Source organism: Meles meles, chromosome 4, assembly GCF_922984935.1.
Source record: "Meles meles chromosome 4, mMelMel3.1 paternal haplotype, whole genome shotgun sequence".
Lineage (NCBI taxonomy): Eukaryota > Metazoa > Chordata > Mammalia > Carnivora > Mustelidae > Meles > Meles meles.
The window spans coordinates 6,110,287-6,129,210 of record NC_060069.1 but is presented as its reverse complement, the minus strand read 5'-3'; positions in this window follow the sequence as shown (position 1 = coordinate 6,129,210).

Sequence of the window (18,924 nt, the reverse complement as noted above, 5' to 3'; positions counted from 1 at the left end):
GTTTACTAAGTTATACAAGCTTCTGCAGGTAGTTGGTAGTGGACCCAAGATTCAAGCCTTTACATGCTGATTCCATGTACTAGAACCTAACTGGGTCATGTGTGTATCTTCTGCTTATTGTTTACAAGTTTTCGCTGGAACTGGGTGTGATGCTATACCCTAAAATGTGGTGTGTTGGAAAGCCTGCTTAGCTGAGAATCAGACAACATCCAGAAGCCTGAAACAATCTTCCAAGAAAATTTCTCTTGGGGGTCCCTTAGTTCCAAGTCTGTACAGTCCTGTGATTCTCTATATCAGTAGATAATACGGCACTTGATTTTGTCATGGCAACTTGGACTCGTGTTCTTTGGGGACAAGTATTAAAAGATAAATATACATATGGACACAGATATTAATATAGATGCAGATACTTAGAATTATTTAGCTTTATTCTGTGCCAAGCCTTATATCATTCGCTTGGGTTCAGGATTGCATATAATGCCTCATGACAAATATCAGAATTGATGTTACATTCTCATTTTACAAATAGGGAAACTGAGATTCAGCAAAATTTGAGCAAATTTCCCACTGTTACCCAGTGAAGAAGTGACAGAACTCAGGCTCCAGAACCATCAGACCCGAAGCTAGAGCTCAGTAGAGAAGCAAGCACTTTTCAGGCTATACAATCAGTGATCACTTGCCAACTGATTTTGTCACAGGCAAACACCACAAGAATCATCAAAAACAGCGATGACACCTCGTGTTTGAGATGACCTAAGAAGTTTTCTGCAAAGAGCAAGACTACATTGTGGCCCACATTTGCCTTCTTGAATATGCTACGATTCTGTTCTTGTAAAACATCCTTCCCTACATTTCTTGTAAGCCCATGTGCCCTTGAAGAGTTGGTGATTACCTTGGGAAATCTAGCTGGCTGAGACTCCCTACCTTCCCCAGGTAAAGTGAGTCTTCCTCCTAGCCAGCTGCACAGCGCTGGGCGTTTACACTTATGGGGCTCTCCCTGGCGTTGTGGCCATTACCTTGTCACCATAGGACCAAAGGTCCATGGCTCAAACTCCATGACTCAAACTGGAAACAGTGTTGGCAACTTTAACAAATGTGCAATGCTTGGATTTGATTTCCAGCTCTTGCACTAGCTAGCTAGATGAACTTGGGCAGGTTATATAACTCTTTGATCTCATTTTTAAAAAAAATCTATGAAATGGGGTTTCCAGGTGAGACTCAAATAAGACAGTGCCTGTCAAAGACTAGGGGCATTGCCTGTCCCATAGTAAGTTCTCCATAAATGGGAACAAACGTTATATTGCCCTATTGCTCTTTGCGCATCTGCTTTTTCCTCTGGTCTGACAAACCCCTCAAAGACATGACCCTTTCTTATTCATCTGTGTCTCTTCAGAGACCATCAAGGTGCTTTCACCCAGTAGATGCATAACAGATGTCTGTGGAGGGATGGATTTGTATGCCTTTCATCCTCTGTCATCTCTTCGACTCCGCCTCCTCCACTGCCCAGATCTGGAGCTGAGGGTCTACCCGCTCCGGGCTTGGCAGGTGTTTCTTTGTCTGGCTCCAGCTTATGAGGCACCCACTCCCAAGCTCTCTCATTCGCTCTGATTCATCCCTCCCAGAGCTCCATGTCCAACATGGCTTTATGTAGCGATACAAGTGGCAGTTCAGTGGTGTGTGCAAGTTTTGCTTTCATTTCGAATCAATGGAAGTTTTAAAAAAAATCTTACCTTATTCCTCAAAGGCCCATAAAGCCCTTCATGGGGCTCAAGAGAATTGTTCACTGCTAAGATTTTAAAATTGCTTCCAAGTTACTTATCATTCATTCAGGCTCATGCTATTCTTTAAAATTCTTATTGATTTTGGAAACAGTCCTTTAATTGATATCAAAAAGCAATTACATTTTCCAGGCTGTAAATCTGCTTCACTCCCAGCATTAAATTCATCATCTCTGTAAATAATTTTCTCTTATTATGCATACGTATTAAGAAAACTATAAATAGCATCATTAGTGTACCCATGGTTGCCTTAACAATCAGTGACCCCTGCATTTGATTTAGAAAAATTGATTCCTGCTGAAAATTTCCGTTAAATGAAATTGCCATCCCTGCTGAATGCCTGGGCAAATGAAGGCATTAGAGAGTTGTTTCCCTCCACTTCCTCCTGGACTTCAATGCAGCAGTTTTAAGTAGGGATTTACATAGATGCACCTGTTGATGAGCAGTCCTTAAAAATCACTGCTGGCACAGCATGCATGAGAGTTCAAGATGGTCAAGTTTGAGTTTTTAAGAAAAGAGACTTCTCGGCATAACACTCCTTTCTAAAATATGCAGAGGGACATGGAGCCCTCTTCTTGAAGTTCAGCTGGGGGAGGCTGTGGGGTGGCAGAGTGGGGAGAGGCAGGAAAGCTTGGGAGTCCTACAGAACAATCTACATCCCCTGAACATGGTTACCTCAAGGGTCCCCAACAACATGGGAAAATTCTCATGATGTGACATCAGAAGAATGCTGAATCCAGGGTGATACCTGGGGTATGATCAAAGAAACATAAAATATGAAGCTATTTGGATAAAGACGCAAAGGACACTTAGGAAAATTAAAATAGTTGATTTAGGGTGGTTGATACATAAATTTACTTCTTCATTTTTCTTTCTTCCTCTCTTTCTTCCTTTTCTATATTCTTTTTTTTTAAAGATTTTATTTATTTATTTGACAGACATAGATCACAAGCAGGCAGAGAGAGAGGAGAAAGCAGGCTTCCCGCAGAGCAGAGAGCCCGATATGGGACTCGATCCCAGGACCCTGGGATCATGACCTGAGCTGAAGGCAGAGGCTTTAACCCACTGAGCCACCCAGGCGCCCCCCTTTTCTATATTCTTATACTGTTATTTGCTTAATAAATATACAAGTGGGAAAAGTGGGGGGAAAAAAGGAGGAAAAGAATATTGAGTAAGAAGGATCTTACTCTTAGGTTTGGTCAGAATCATTTACTAACCCAATGACTCCAAGGAGCTGTGGTGTGAAGAAAAGTGGTAGATTTTTGTGTTATACTCAAGAGGGAACCAGCTCACCCCCAGTGAGCAGGCTGGGGAAGCTTTACATCCTACAGGTCTTTTTTTGTTTGTTTGTTTGTTTATTTTCAGCGTAACAGTGTTCATTGTTTTTGCACCACGCCCAGTGCTCCATGCAGTACATGCCCTCCCTATTACCCACCACCTTGTTCCTCAACCACCCACCACCCCGCCCCTTCAAAACCCTCTGGTTTTTTTTCAGAGTCCATTGTCTCTCATGGTTCATCTCCCCTTCCAGTTTCCCTCCACTCCCTCTCCTCTCCATCTCCCCATGTCCTCTGTGTTCTTTTGATAAGTCAAGGAGATTTCTAAGGTGCTCAGCACTCAAGACGCACTCTGATTCTCACCTTCCTCATCTGTAAAATTAAGGATACTTTATGCTTACGCTGTCAATACTAGCTTATTTAAACCATAAGGAAAACTACTTTTCAAACTATGAAATTATGTACAAACACATTTTTATTGATCTAGATGAGATTAGATTTTGAAAGAGGAAAGCAAGGTGGTTGTCCAAGTGGACGGAACCTATAACCTCCCCTGCTTAATGGCTCCCTTTGCTTGGGTAGGCATCTGAAAAGTCTGCCAATGCATCTGACCCTATCAGGGTCAGGAAACCGTTGTGGCATAAAGACTTTTCATTATACTGCAGTTTCTCCATGGGGCAGAGAGGCAAATGGATGGTCACATTTTGAGTCTTTACCCCTGTAATGAATTCTGAAAGGTAACTCTTTGTTGATCTAGAAATGAGACCCTTCATCACTGGGATGGAGACCTGAAGGTATATAGTCTCCTCAAAGGCACAGGTGGAATTGGGTGAAAAGGCACAAAAACAGTTTAGTCTGAAGGAGTCCTCCTTTAGCTTTCTTTACCCTAACATGTGTATAATTGTGGCTTCAGAAGAAGAAACAAAGTAGAGAACATTTCTATGACTTCTGAGAGTTTCTTTATACCTTTCTGATCAACTCCCCCTTTTCCCCATTCAGAGGGATTCACTATTCACTTTTCATCACCACAGCTTAGCTTTGCCTGCTCTGAAGCTACATAAAAATGAGATTGTGTGGTAGGTAGTTACTCTTTCGAGTCTGTCCTGTTTTCCTCAATGTTTTTGGGCTTCATCCATGTTTTTGTAGTTATAAGTAGCTTATTCTTTTTTGTTTCTGAGTAGTTTTCTACCTGAATATAAATTACAGTTTGTTTCTTCATTTTCCTATTTATAACGAAGACTCACAACGAAATTCAAAATGAAGGCAAATTCTTCAACCTGATAAAGGGTATTTATAGCAAAGCTATAACATGTGCTTCCCCATTCTGACCAATTGGTCCTGTCTTAATTTGTTCAGGCTGCCATAACAAAATACCATAGGCTGGCCAGCTTAAACAACACAGTTCTGGAGGCTGGGAATCTCCAAAGTCTGGATGCTAGACAGCTGTCCTATTCTTGTGTCTTCGTATGGTAGAGAGAGAGACAGAGAGAACTCTCTGGTTTCTTTTCCGAAGAGAACTAATCCCATCATGAGAATTCCATCCTCATGACCTCATGTAAACCTAATGATCTCCCAAAGGCCTCATCTCCTAAAACAATCACTTTTGAGTGAGGGCTTCAACATATGAATCTGGGAAGTACACAAACATTCAGAACACCACATTCTGCCCCTGATTCCCCCAAATTCATGTCCTTCCTCCACACAAAGTACATACATTCTATCTCAACAGCCCCAAAGTCATAACTCATTCCAGCATCAACTCCAAAATCTGAGATCTTATTAAATGCCATCTAAGTCATATATGGGTGACACTTGAAGTAAAATCCATCCTGAGGTAAATTCTTCTCTGTCTGTGAACCTACAAAACTAAACAAGTTATGTGTTTCCAAAATGCAATGATGGAACAGGTATAGGATAGGCTAAAAGGGAGAAATAGGAAGGAGAAAAGGGTGACAGGTCCCAAGCAAGTCCTAGAGTTAGCAAAGCATATTCCATGAGATCTTAAGGCCTGAGAATAATTCTCTTAGGTTTAATGCTCTGCCCTCTAGGCCCTGGGGTGACGGAAGCCCCCCTACAGCTTAGTAAGATGGCCCTATCCCTTCCGTTCCATGGGCTACTTACTGTTCACACTGCTCTCTGTGATCACTTTGCCCCTGAGGTACTAGCCCTCCAAACCAGAGAGGTGGCCCCACCCTTTGAAACATAGTCATAACTGGCCCCATCCCCTGGGCCTGTGGTGGGAATGGCAGCTCTGATGATCTCCCAACCACCTTTGGTGTCTTTCTTCCTTTTCCTGGAAAAACACATATGTTTGCAACCTGCCTTCATTTCATTTCATTTTCCATTTCTTTTAGTTCCAGCTTGCAGTATTTCTGCAGGTAAAATCCTGTCTCTACTCCCGGCTTCTGTTGAGATGACTGATCAGGTCCTTGGTTCACACTCACACTAATCTCGTTATCGGTTAGCCACATGCTTGGTGTTCTCTTCCAAACATGCTTTCTCACTTTTTTTCCCCCCGTATGGACAGACTGAGAATTTTCCAAATATTTAAGGTCTGGTTCCTTTATTTTTAAATCTTGTTTCTTAAATTCTTTAACTAAGATTTAGTTATCATGCTTCCTTGTGGTTTTATTTCATCAAACATTCCTTCTTCAATTTATTTCTGTCTTCTTGTACTTTACTGTAAGCAATCAGGAGAGACCAAGCCTCTCCTTTAATACTTTGTTTAGAAATCTCCTCAGCTAAGGGGACCTGGGTGGCTTAGTCAGTTAAGTGTCTGACTCTTGATTTCAGCTCAGGTCTTGATCTTGGGGTCATGAGTTCAAGACCTGCATTGGGTTCTATGTTGGGCATAGAGCCTACCTAAAACAAAATGAAAACAAAAACAAAAGAAACCTCCTTAGCTGAATATCCAATTTTATTGGTCACAATTTCTATCTGCCACAAAACACAAGAACACAAACAGAATCCACCTGAGTTCTTTACCACTCTACAAGGATGGCCTTTGCTCTATTGTCTAATAACATATTACTCATCTCTGTCTGAGCCCTCATTAGGATGGCCTTCGTTGCCCATATTTCTACCAACATTCTGTACATAATTCTTTACATAGTCTTTTAAAAGATAGAAGCTTTCTCTACAGCTTTCCTCTTTTCTTTCTGAGCTCTCACCAGCATGCACCTCAAAACTCTCCCAGCTTCTGCCCATCACCCAATTCCCAAGCTGCATTTCTAGATATTTGTGATAGTAGCCCCCCAGTTCTTACTCCCACTTATTGTTTTAATCAGTTTTATAGCATCTGGGTTATTAAAACAAAATTCTACAGACTGGGGTAGGGGGGCAGGGGCTTAAAAAACAGACATTTATTTCTCACAGTCTGGAGGCCGCGAAGTCCAAAGTGTCAGCCAGTTTGGTTCCTGATGAGAACTTGCTTCCTGTCTTGAAAGACAGTTGCCTTCTCCCTGTGTGGCCACGTGTACATGGGAAGAGAGAGAGGACCTTGAGCAGGGCGCACACTTGCTTCCTTCCTCAGATCATCCCCTGATAGGGAAAATCTCACTCTTACCCTGCTGTCTAGCAGCTCACACTGGAGAAGACCTCTCCCCACTATACAGTCCTTAGCTCTGAGCCAAGTTTTCTCTTCAGACTTCTCCATCCCAGAATGTCCCCCCACTCTAGGAGACACAGGACAGAAGCTCTTAGTGGTTCTTCTAATGGCTTCATCTCTTAGGTGAAGGGGAGATGAAAACATTCTCCTCTTTCTCCCACAGACAGACAAGGGGACATGCCACACTACTCCAACCACTCTTGCCATAGAAATTCCCTCTTCCAACCTCTCCAGACGTATCCTTTTTTAAAGCTCCAAGTGGGTAAAAATTTTTTAAAAATTAAAAAAAAACAAAAACTTCCAGTGGGTGATCAGCTAACTTTATCACCTTGCTTTGGAATGTGAGGTTACTTGGCACTTACCACATTGTTATTGGATCCCAGCTAAAACGGAGTTCAAATGATCTTCTTTTTAACAAACTCATATACATTAAGTCTTGATAAAGGTGGATGGTGGTTCACATGTTCATCTTATTATTTCTATTGTTTTTCTTATTTTTAATACTTCCCAATAAACATTTTTTAAAAGAAGAGTGTCAAACATTTTTGACCTTGATCATCATCGAGTGGTCAAACAAGGTCTCTCCATGGAGGCAGTATTTTAGCAGAGAACTAAACGAAATGAAAGGTAGGAAGATTTCACAGGCCACGGGGACAGCAAGTACAAAGCATTAAAGTCATTAATAAGTCCAGCATATTCCAAAACAGAAAGATGGTCTCTAGGGCTGGAGTGAGGTGAGTAAAAAGCAGAATAACAGATGAGACCAGAGAGATAGGCAGGGACCTGTTCCTGCAAGTCCTTGCTGACTATGACTGGACTCTAGATTTCATCCTAGGAGCAAAGGAAGATGTAAAGGGTGTTGAACAGGAACGCACACTAAGTAATTCACACTTTACAAGACCCCTCTTGGCTCTAGTGTGGAGAGAGCCTCTCCTGGTGAGAATGGGCTCAGGGGACCATTTTCAGTGATCTGAGGGAGAGATGGGGCGTGCCACAGACCACCTGGAAGTTATTCTTCCTTGGTTCACAAGGAGGCTGCATTTCTCAGTCTGTTTTTGCACTGAGAGTGGCCATTTTCTTCTTTTTCTTTTTTCTTGCCAATGAAATAGACATAGAAATGATGTGCTTCATTTCTGGGCCCAGGTGGTTAGGAAGCAGTATGTTGTCTCCTCCTTCGCTTTGCCCATCTGTTCCAGGAGTGGTACCTGAAGACTTAGGGGACGGAGGGGCAGTGACATGGAAGTGGCCTGGGCTCCTGAAGCCCCCAGGGAGGAAAGCCTCTTGCCAGTCATAAAAACCTTTGTTAAACTCTAATATGTGGATGAAATAGCTTTGATTGTGTGAAACCACTGAAATTAAGAGGCTTACTTATTGCAGCAGTTAGTATTCATCTAACTAGCAAAGGACGCTACAGTGAGGTTGATGAAAAGTGATCAAATTTAGAATACAGGTAATTTTGAAAGTAGATGCTATTCAAGGACTGTCCACAGACTATTGTAGGCAATGTGAACATTTTGGCTCTAATCCTCCCAAGAGTCCCGCCAAGAAGATATTATCATCCCACTTTTACCATCGATGAAGTAAGGCTCAGCAAAGTTAAATAATTCATGTGGGCGTCACGTAGCTAATAGGTAGCAGAGCCAGGATTAGAATTCCAGGACTGTTTATCTCTCGTGCTGCTCCACTACCCAGTATGCTAGCACTGGGGCTGCTTCCGTGGAGAAAGTGACATAGAGAGACTAAAGTGTTCCTGATACACTGGTTGCTGTTATCATTATGGAAAAGGAGGCAAGGCAGCTGGAGGAGTGAACTTCTTGTCTACGGCATTGTGGGGAAGGCTCATGCATCTCTGATGGGCATTTGCTGGGGTATAAGGTCTGCTTCATGCATTGAAGCCACTCAGGCTGGAAGATAATTGCCCAACCAGACAAAGGAGATCTTAACTCAACCATTGGAGTTGAAGCTCATGATTCTGTAAGTGCAAGCAATATAGTAACACCCTATGCTCGGCTGTATTATGTGCTGATGATTACTTACTCCCTCTCTACCCAAGCCATGGTTCCCTATAGGCAGAGCATATAATTCCCTACCACGCTGATTTTAGGTTTGGGCAAGAGGCTTGCTTGGCTAATAAAATGAGAGTGTGGATGTGATATAAGTCTTGTCTGAGCTGAAGTTAACTATTCTTGGGGAATTTTGGCCCTGCCCAGTTTGCTCCTACCCTCTATCCTGAGAACCAGCCTGAGAGTAGCTAACCTCTTCAGCCTGAATGTGGAGCCCAGCTCAGTCCGGCCCAGCAGACGCCAGCCAAAACTACACCAACCGGCGGCTGTCATGTAAAGTCAATAAGAAATACGTGGTTGATGTTTCTAGGCCCCTGACAAACTGGGCCTTTGTTACCACAACAAACACTAATACAAACTTTCAAGTGCATAACAAGTGCTTTCCCAGATACTATCTTCCTGAGCTACTTGGATACCTGTGTGTGTTGGGGGTGGGTGAGGGGCTAGCCCAGGCTTCCTTTTCCTCATGATCAAGGGACTGAAGGACTGAAACTGAGAGCAACCAGAGGGAGTCTAGTGTCCCTCAGAATTCCAAGCCAGGTGTCATCATTATAAATGCATGGTCCCTGCCACACCTCCCAGCTTCCTTTTCCCACCAATCCTGGCCGCCCTCTGGACGACATATGTCCAAATCTGGGGTGTGGCAGACACCCCCCTCCCCGGGGATCCAGCCAACCAGCTAGCTTCCCATCCCCCATCCTGACACCGTGAGCCCCTTCACTCCCGGGGTGAGTCTCAGACATCCATATTCTCAAGAGGTGATAGATAAAAAGCCCCAGGAAAGGCCCCGGGTCTGTCAATCAGGAAAAACCACGTGCAGCCACACCTCTGCACCTCATTAGCTGTGACCGTAAGGCAAGTCACTTAACCTTTTATCAAAAATTGCAATAAGAATATTTGAACTCTCTTCTTTTCAGAGCTCTTGTAAGAACCAAATGAAGTAATTAATAGGTGTGACTGTGCACTGCCTGTGGCAAGTGATGGAAAAGGGGGAGCGACTGTGTGCATCTTGGGCCATTAGAGACACCGCTGAGAAGCAGTCACCAATGTCTCTCTCTTTAAGGTCGGTGCCCGGGAGTGACTCGCTGTGCTGGTGTTTGCCGCCAGAGTGGCAGCCTTGCCAACTCAAATGGCCTCGAGTGCCACCCCAGCCGGCCAGGGAGTGAAGGTACAGATGGGGGCCATGTCGAGGGGAGTCATTGGAAGCCTGGAAAAGACCAACAAAAAACGACCCGAAATAACAGGTCTGAAGATGCCAGACCAGCTCAGCAGGTTACAAAATCATTAACTGGAAAGACTGAAATGGATTCATCTCTCTTCCCTCATTAATCATTTCGGCTTCTTCTTTGGTTTCCGAGAAGCCCTCAGCGCAGGAGTGGTGGGAGTGCACTTGCGAAAAAGAGTCGCTCTTCCTGCTGGCATGGAGACTGGGAGCCAACTTCAGCGTTCCATGGTTCAAGCCCCTGATTTTCCAGGCGGGGACCCTGAGACCCTGGTCGGGGGAAACCTCTGCCCAAGGTCATACAGCCAACCGAATCTTCTCGTTTCCATTTAGGGTCGTCTCCACTGCGTTGCTGCTCGAGGTGAACACCCTGCCCTCTGGAGCACACTTCTGAGAAGGTGTGTATGTGTGTGTTAATATGTGTGTTTGTGTTGTGTGTGTGAGTGTGTTTGAGTGTCTGAGTGTGCACCCACATGTGTGGTTGTGTGAGTAGGTGTAAGAGTGTGCTATGGTTGTGACAGGGTGTGTGTATGTGTGTGTCAGGAGGTGGGCAGAGATGAAGGTGTGTCTTGAGTGTGCAAAGGGGTGTGAATATGTGTGTTACGGGGAAAGCAGGATGAATGGGGGGGAGCAGGGGGAAACTGAGCCAGAGGCTGATGTCTTCTTCTGCGGACTGCACCACAGAGGCACTGCCTGACTTCTCTTACAATGCCCAGTATCGGCTATCCAAGTTTCTCGAATGCAATGTAACTGTAACATCGGGTTTTAGTCCATGGTTTCATAGTCGTCCCATCTTCCATTCTCTCTGCAGCTACTACTTCACTAAAATAATGCACACTGCTCTGAGCTTGTGCTAGACACCACCCCTGATGCTCCAGAGAATGGACAAAGGGTGGCACCCCATGAGGAAAAAAGGAAATTGCCAAGGAACCACAAAGCCCACCCCGAGACGATCCGCACCCAAGGCCTATATGGGAAATGTAAAGTTTTGACATATTTTCAAATTATTCTTTCTAATCTTACAAGCTTAAAATGGAAATTTGGCAGGTCCCCGAAAATTAGTAACTTGGATATATGAAAAGTACTATGAAGCTCGCTGAACACATGCTCTGGCATATTTAAGCTATTTTTTAAATTTTGGAAAGGCCAAAAGAGTTTGGCTTCTTTAAGAAAAGGGCTGTCAGAAGAAGGAAGGCAGTCTGATCCTGTTCCCTGCAGGCTCCAGGGCTCAGACAGTCTTCAGCGGGTCTGAGCAGGGGCTATTCACCAGGAAAGGCAGGGCAGGGGAGTGGAGGGAGTTGGGCAGAGGGCAGTGAGCAGAGACTTCCTGTGTCAGTGACTCAGTATTCAGGTAACCGCAACTTGATTGGAATGGAACCAGACTGTGAACCACAGCGGCTTTTCATTTTCTTTGTGCTCTGACCACAAAAGGAAAGGAAAGAAAAAGTCAATTGTCTCTTAGAGGGACTTGGCGAGAGATAAGGAAGCAGGGACCCCAAGCAAAAGCTAAGCCAAAAGGATCTGGAGGCCAGAAGTTCATGGACAGGCAGGAGCTGGAAAGAGTGTTTAAAGGATTTCTGGAGGGTAAGAGGAAACCTCAGGTCAAGCAGCCATTAATGACAGCTCCCACTCAGAAGCCTCCAAGCCATGCCTCAGCATTCTATTCCTTTCTAGACCCCATTGAAACCTTGAACTTATTCACCTCCTACAGAGTAAAGTTAATTAGTGCATATCATTTTTTTAAACTTGTCTTTTTATAGAAGAATCATGAATGACTGGATCATAGGACTTCACTGCAATATCAACTATTTATACCTGCAGAACAGACACCACGGAACCCCCTTGTGGAACTTTCCCTGTGTCCCCCTTGAGTCCCCCAGTGGAACTTTCCCTGTGTCACCCTTGACACGTGTCGATGGTAATTGTCCTCACGGGAAGAAAGATGTGTTAGAAATAAGACAGGTGGTGGGTCATGGGTCATGCAGAATTGCCTTCAGAGCTGTAAACCCATCCCCTTCTATGCCCCTGGAAAGGGATTCAAGTATGAGTGAGCCTCGTATCATGATAGAAATAACTCTGAAACTATTGTTGAGAGGTGGGCATGTGAATCATTTTTAGTTATTACAGGTGCGGCCACATATCCTTGTGCTGTGACCTCAAGCTGAAAACATGCTCTTAGAAACATGAAAGAGAAAGTAGGACAGAGGAGAAAGCTTCTAGGTGTTTAGGTGTTGCTGAGATCTCGGGCTCTATGTCCCAAGGATAGAGTACAGGGCTATTTCTGGGATCCCTTCCCTATCAGCCTCAAGGATGCTCTGACGCCTGCCCAAGCAGGAGGAAAACCACTTGGATTCTCTTCATTGTATAGGTATGCACACTCACAAAATGCTTCTGCTGTTCGTTTAGAATATTCTTTAACTCAAAACCTGAGCAAAACATATTCCATTCATGCCAACAATAGGACAGTTGTCCTGGTGCTAGGACCTTCTGAAACCTTCTTTATTTTTTGCAATTTTGAGAAGACACCTATGTCTTATTCCCTACCCAAACAAGCATTGACTCTTTTAGTACATTTCTGACCAATGTTTTAGTTTGCCTGTATTCTGATTTAGAAAATAAAAATTGCATGCAAAGATAGTTACTTCTTTTACTATGTTCTCTAGCTATTTTATCAGTGTTATGGAATTTACCAAACAGCATTTTATTTCTTTATTTATCTAACCTGTCTTTCTGTCTCTTGCCCGGGTGAAGATCTCTTTGAAGAACAGAATCAGGTCTTACTCATATCTCTGCATACTTTTCACTAAAAGACTTGCATATAGAAATTGATCTATGTTTGGTTTGGGATAGATGGATTGATGGATAATGCATGGACCTCCAAGTACAATATGATCTGTTTCTCAAAATATATAGATATGATCTGCTTCCTGTAATGAGGGGGCTATAATTTACTAGCTAAGTCTGTACAGCCCTCCCTCTCCAATTAGAAAATCCACAGCTATGCACCCGTGGCAGCGGGTTGGCGGATAGCAGCCTAGAAATGACCTTTACTGGGGCAAACTGTGGTTTGTCTTAGTTGTCCAACTAAGTTTCACACAACTCCAAGGAGCTGGAAGCCTGAATTAAGTCCCACGGTGCCCCCTGCTTGCTCACAGGGCTGCGGGGAGCCAGCGGAGCTCCACCTGCCTGACTACAACTTCTGTGCTGCACTGAGCCAAGTGCCCTGTGTTGCTTCCTGGGATTGACTGTGATGACATTTTCTAGGCTTAGCCATTTCCTCTCACTCCATATGCCTTTTTAGTTCTCCTGGCCAAAAAGTGTTCTCTGCGAACTACTGAGAAACTCATTTATACCAGAGAGTAAATGATTCACAAGGCTCGGTGTATTACTCCTCCTCAGAATCTTTGCAGCTTCAAGGGGGTGACATCTTAAGTCAGAAACAGAATCTCAGGGGTGCCTGGGTGGCTCCGTCTGTTCAGTGTAGGACTCTTGATCTCGGCTCAGGTCACGATCTCAGGGGTGGGAGATGAAGCCCTGTGTGGGGCTCCGAGATGCTTAGGGGTAGAGCCTGCTTAAGATTCTCTCTCTCCCTCTCCCTGTGCCCTCCCCCATTCCCTACCCCTCATGTGGGCTCTGGCTCTCTCTTTCTTAAAAAAAAAAAACCGAAAAACGGAATCTCAAATTGTGGCATTGCAGGCATAAGCGTATCCTTTCCAGGGCTATTGGCTATACCACCTTCTTCCCCGGCTCAGGGCCGCCATCTTCCTGCCATCCTCATTCATAGATGACTCTGGCCTGGGAGTCACGTGACTTCAGGGTCCTCATGGATGCCGCTCCAGTACTCTGACCTCTCAGTCTCTTGACCTCCTCCTTCCCAGTGACCTTCTTCCTTATTCCACATTGGTCACTTACTCCCCAAACCGCTTAAATCTTGTCATCATGATTCCTTTTCTACACAGGTCTCAATTTCCTCTCCAGTTAGCTTGATCAGCTTCTCCCCAGTGGTTTTAGAATCTCCCTGGAACCTCCAGGTAATTAACCCCCTTTACTCTGTGCCCATCCATTTTCTAGCTTCTCTCATTCTCCTCTTTACCAAACTTCGAGCTTGTGGCCCATCACTCATAACACTTTGGTCAGGACGCTCTCTTCTTCTGCCTCTCTGGCTTTACAGCACACCCATCGGGCAAAAAGCCAGCTGGGAAAGCACCAGCTCTCCAGGACTCCTGAGACAGAGTGCGAGCTGCAGAGTTTTTTGACAAAGTACCACTAGGCAAATCAATTTCACCATGTACTCCTGGTAACTATTCTCAGATGGACTCCCAACACCTCCTGGCAAGCACGCTACTTCCCTCTCATCAGCTCTGAGGGAGGGAGATGCCCTCCTCAAACCTCTAACGCCCTCATTTCTTGCCTCACTCTTGGCTCACAACCCTACCTCCTATTTCACGGGGAACATTGAGTCTGTTCCCCAGAACTCTCGCCCATCCACCACCAAGCACACAAGCCCACCCCCTCCCTCCTGTTCCCTGGCCTTTTCTCCCTCCCACCAACAAAGGCTGGTTTGTCCACATGGCTTAAGACCCATCTTCTCCTGCCTTATCAGGAGAGGTAACTTATCCATAATCCCTCCTTTCTCAAGTTCTCTCTCAAACGGATGTCTCCCAAGGAAAAACACCCACTTTAAATACTTATGGTCTTGGGGTGCCTGGGGGGCTCAGTTAAGCATCTGCCTTCTGCTCAGATCATGATCCCAGGGAACTGATTGGGCTCCCTGCTCAGCAGAAAGCCTGCTTCTCCCTCTCTTACTCCCCATGCTTGTGCTCCCTCTCTCTCTCGTGCTCTTTCTGTCAAATAAATAAATAAATAATCTTTAAATACCCATAGTCTTTTCCACTCAGACACTGCCTTCTCTCAACCTTACATACCCCTCCAGTACAACCTCATCTCTCTTTACCCTTGATACAAAACCCCCAGGAAAGGTGGCTTCATGCTTACTCCTTACACTTCTCAGTCTTCTTCAACCTACCCCCAGCTGCCTTTAGACCCCATAATTCCACTGGAACAGCTCTTGCTTGAGCCACCAGAGACCTCCATGCCCCATATCTTATGGGCACATTTGGGTCCTCGTCTCACTCACCTGACAGGTTCTCACTGGCCCTGTTGGATGCTCCCTACTTCCTGATACCCACTCCATTCCCTTTGCTCTCGTTACACACCAGTGCCCCGCTCCCTGATTTCCTGCCAACATTTGTTCTGTCACCTTTACAAGTCTCCCCTCCTTTGTTGACTCCTTCATACTGGGAATCCTCCAGACCTGCTCCCAGGCCCCGTCTTCCCCACACCTCGAACTCTGGCCCAGGATGAGCTTATCGGTCTCACGGCTTCAGATGCCACCTGCATACCCATGAACTCTGAAATCTGCCTCTGGCCCTGGTCTCCCATGCTTTCATTCCTTCATATTCTTTATTCTGCCAGACTGTCAGGTCTCCCTTTGAACAGCTTGGGCACCACCACACTCATGTCTTCCTCCAGCTGGTTTAAGAGACTTCTTAAACCAGTTCCCGCCATAGCATCCAGCCGTCTTCCTGACTGCAAGCTGCTGGAGAGCATCCTATGACATGGCTCTTTCACTTCAACTCAGGGCTAGGTTTCAAACAATTAAGGCTGAGTTTGGTGTCCTGGTTAAAACCCTAGCTCTGTTATTTTCTTAGTCAATGCCCGCAACGTGATATTATTTGATGAATTTATATTATTTAACCTCTCTAAGCTTCAGTTTCCTCATCAAAAAGTGGCGATAAGGATAGTAAGAATGTATAAGAATTGTACTAATGAATTGAGTTATCAGGTAGGAGACATAGGACAGTGCCTACCATAGAGTATGCAGTCAAAACAGTAACCTTTTATGATTGTATTTCTATCCAGCCTTAATGATTCCATATTGTGTTCTTCTCTGTACAGATCCTAAATACTTCTATTATTCCCAAGTCTCTGATGGGCAGACATTGATCTCTCTGTATGTTTTTTACGAGGATCAAGGCCATCCACCATGTGCTTCCTCAATAACCTCTCCATACTTCAAAGGTCACTCCACATGGAACTATACAGTCCTCCTTCCTGTAGGCCCAGGGGATGAACCCCATCTCCTCACAGAGGCGCCTCCCTCCACCAGCGGTCCCCTCTTCTTATCAAGACTCTTCTCCTTCTCCCTCTCCCTCAGGACTGAAATGGCCCCCCCACCCCCCAGGCTCCTAGCCCAAAGCAAAACCAAACAAAACAAATTTAAATCTTCTCTTCTGGCCACTAGCAAGCTTCTCCACCAAAGTCTACTCAAGTTTCCCTTCCCATTCTCTTCTTAGCCCCTCACTTTCTGCCCTCTGTGCTCTCAAAAGATTCCTGTCAGTCAAAGCTTCCCGTCACCACAAGTCAATCGCGGCCTCATCCAGGGCTCTCAGCCTCCCATCTCCCCGCTCCTCACTCTCTCCCTTAGAGCTGCCGCTTCCCCAGAAGCTGCTGGTCCTCGTCCTCCTCCTACTCCGTCTCCCTCATGTTCTCCTCTCGTTTAGTACACTTATATTGGGTATGAATTTCTGTCTAGAGATGGAAGAGTTCAAGAAATACCGCATTTCTTGATTTCCTGTTAGTTAACTAGATTTCAACTCTGAGCTCTCCTCCGGCTGGGTGGGTGGGAAATCCAGCCTCAGTTATTCTCAAGGCTTCCTCGCCTTACCCTGAGGAGTTATGCCATGGTCCTCAGCCAGGACACAGGACTAGTACACAGAGGAGAACAGTCTGGTCATAGGATATTGGTTTTTCTCCGGATTACCACTGCGAACTCCGCTGGCTGAGCAACTTCGGCCCTGTGTGGGCTCCTTCCCCATCATACTTGCCCAGGGGAGGCTTCGGCAGGGCTGGCAGGCTACTCTGTCTGGAGCACCTGCTGGGGCAGGGGAAAGGAGACTGCTGTCCCCGTCCAGGACCACAGTACTTGCTCAGGGAACTCTGTTCAACCACCGAGAAATTCTCCTTATCCCTACCTTGCCCATCTCCTTCAGACGGCCTTGACCTTATAAACATCCAGAACCCTGCCTCATAAGCACAGTGCGTCTGCGACCTGCCTGGGTTATGGAAGGAAAAACAGGAGGAAAAGATGAATCAGTATCTCAAAAAAGCGTTCTGCCACCAAACTCATGGGTGTGCTTGCTGGGGGCTTGGGCTTTGGGGTTATAATATTTTATTCCTTTTTTTCCCCCTCAGTGTAGCAGGTAGGATCAAATATATTCATGATGATGAAAATATGAGATTATGTTATATTTTCTTTGCTTGCAATTACATTTTTAATGTCTCAAAATGAACAACAAAATTTAAAGTCCCCAATAAAAATGTATTTTCTAACCAGGTATTTCCCAAATTATGTCCCTCCCTATACAATCTTCCTTGAAGATCTCACCTATGGCCATGATTTCCCTTTTCCCCACAGCACGAATGATTCTGAAATTGATCTCCTGGCCTCTAAACCATCTCCTACATGTCAGAGTGTCATATCCAAGTGATCCAGGGACATCTGCATTTGCATATCCGACAGGCAGCTCCAGCTCAACCCGTCACCACCACACTGACAGAGTCCCCTCCCCCCATTCTAATCCATCATCAAGCCCAGTCAGCTTGACCTCAAACCTCTCAAATCAATCTCCTTCTCCCCATCTCCTCTGCCACCCCCAGTCCAAGCCATCCCCACCCTTATCTGGAAAACTGTTTCCACTCCTGCCTGTTTCCTACTCCTTGTCCAGTCTACTCTATGAAGCAGCCTAAATGAGATTTTAACCTCCACCTCAGACAGGGGTCCCTCCTGCCTCAGGCCCTTCGATGGCTTCCTTCTAGAAACTCCATGGAATGGCTTCCAAGCCCTGAGGGCATCTGAGTTCTGTCACCACTCAGCTAGTGTGCCCCTAATTGTCCATACATGGGTCATACTCACTTCTTTCACTCCTCCAACCCGCCAAGCTGGTTCCCCCATCCAGGACTTCCTACATGCCACCCCTCTGTCTGAACACTGCCCCACCCCAAAAACCTTCCTGTACTTCCACATTGTCTTTCTAGAAACTTCTCCACGCCTCCACGCTGCCCAGTTTTGAACAGCTCACTGGAGCATGGCAGGCCCTGATTAACATTTAATATTTCCTATTCCTCTTCAGATAAGGTTCACGAAGTTGAGCATGACCTAGGAGATGCTGCAGAATCGAGCCCACGCCAGGCCTCCCTGTTCCCTGTGCCTCAATCACCCTGGCCTGTTTCCAGCACTTCATGTGTGCCAACAACTTCCTTCCCACTTCCGGACCTCTGCTGGTGCTGTTCGTCAGTGTGGCATGCATTTCCCTTTGCTCTTCACCTGGGTAGCTTCTAGCCATCCAGGATTCAGCTGAAGGGCAATGTCCCCAGAGGACACTGCCCGATTTCCTACCTGAATCAGGGCTCTTCTTATTCCCATATCCCCTTGCGCTAGCTTGATGTTTTGTTAATGTCTGTCTTCTTCTGCATGAGGATAGATATCCCTGTCCACCCCATCCCCACCTGGTTTCCTAGCCAGCTAGTTCAGTGCCGGGCACACAATAAGTACTCAATAAACGTTGACTGAATGAATAAATGTGTGTCTTGGTTTCAGGCCATCCTATTCCGCTCTCCTCTCCCCACCATATTTTTGTGTTCTATTGTTGCCTCCCTCTGATGCTGGTACTTGAAACCACTCTGCCCCTCAGGCTCAAATTCTAATATTATCTCTGATTCCTTCCCCTCCTCCCTCCTTCTGTCCATTACGTAGTCCAAATACATCTCTACCTCTAAATAAGCCTAACACACTCCCCCTCTTTTCCACTCCCAGTACTTGGCCCAGGTGACCTCCCACTTGGGTGATTCCAGTTGCTTCCTAGCTGCCCCTCCCCCAGTGACTCCAGCCTGTTGTTCTCAGAATCTGCAGAATTAC